This window comes from Branchiostoma floridae, chromosome 2 (assembly GCF_000003815.2).
Source record: "Branchiostoma floridae strain S238N-H82 chromosome 2, Bfl_VNyyK, whole genome shotgun sequence".
Taxonomy (NCBI): domain Eukaryota; kingdom Metazoa; phylum Chordata; class Leptocardii; order Amphioxiformes; family Branchiostomatidae; genus Branchiostoma; species Branchiostoma floridae.
Window position 1 is genome coordinate 23,182,805 of NC_049980.1, and position 1,256 is coordinate 23,184,060.

Genomic DNA, 1,256 nt, shown 5'->3' on the forward strand with positions numbered 1-1,256 from the left:
TCTCAGTTGTATTGTGAATTTCAGTGATATTATAAAAACTTAAGCAGTGCCACCTAGCGATATCTGATAAAAGCTCATTTACCAGGGAAAGAGCTAAGCATATTATTTCGTTTGCATAACCAGTCAAACCTGTTAAGTTTCCAGTTAGAATTCCTATCAATACAAAGCGGCCATGTCCTCTTCCCTAACAGTTACTAAATAATGCAGGACTGAACTCCAAGACTTGCAGGACCGGCACAGAGCAGAGGTAAGGTTCCACCTTGTCTGGTTATTTATGGAAAAGTTCTAAGTGAAGGACTCTCCGTATATGGGTAATAAATCTCCTCACGTGACCACATTATCTTCAGCAGAAACCAAAATAGGTCAAGACAATCTTTCACGTCTGTTTATGATCTATCTATGACATGTAGGCGCGGTTGGCATGCGTGTTTAGGGGCAACATAACGCGACACACAGGATTTGGGGGATTACAATTCAGGTGAGTTGTGTGTAGGTCACCGACCTTATTCTGTATTTATGTATACTCTACGTATACTTAAACTGACTGCTAGCGAACTTTAACCTCTCCGGTTATTGTGACAAGGGTTACTGCACGTTATTTGCCATGAGAGACTGACCCAAACCTGAGTATTCACTCGACTCGAGTCATTCAGTCAAACGGTGGGAACGTACCATCCCCGCCCACCATCTATTGTCTTAGACGAGATCTTATCTGCATAACCTACTAGTATGACTCAACATAGGCCCGGGTCGTTCAGACATAGCTTTCTTTTCCTAGTCAATTAGACTTTGATCCCAGTTTCGACAATATGATACATATAATGTGTCCCCATCATACCCTACTAATACTCAGCTCAATCCGAACCGTCCCAGACAAAGATTGTTTACCACCAGGTTCGACATTGTTGCCCCTCTCTTTAACAGGTAGGGTGGTAGATTGTAGTTATCGAACCACCCGGTTTCCCCATGGCTAAGTGCCAGACACATAGCACATCTATGCCACTCGGTGTCATGCCCAAAGGTTGTCTCAAAGTTATCTCTGAGCTGATGTAATGTGGCCGTTCAAAATGAATATAAGATAACAAAGTTCGGTATTTATCTGTGATTTGTTCCTCATGGCGACATTGAAGCACAACAATATTTAACGTCTGGGACCGCATCTTTTAAAATCGGTACATTGTATCATGTACATAACAGAACCAGTCAGATTTGCGGAGAAAGTAAGAGCAATATAGGTCTTGAATATACTTGGTTAT

The 1,256-nt window shown here is 41.9% G+C and overlaps 1 protein-coding gene across 2 annotated transcripts in view; it reads left to right on the top strand.

Annotated features, from left to right (window-relative positions):
- LOC118409525 overlaps positions 1-1,256 on the top strand; it is a 7,038-nt gene continuing 5,782 nt past the window's right edge. Inside the window, exons 1-2 of one of the 2 annotated variants that reach the window (XM_035810609.1) lie at positions 1-247; positions 411-478. The gene's annotated coding sequence lies outside the window, so the exon portion shown is untranslated. The remainder of the gene's footprint in view (positions 248-410; positions 479-1,256) is intronic. The other variant, XM_035810610.1, reaches the window with a different exon arrangement.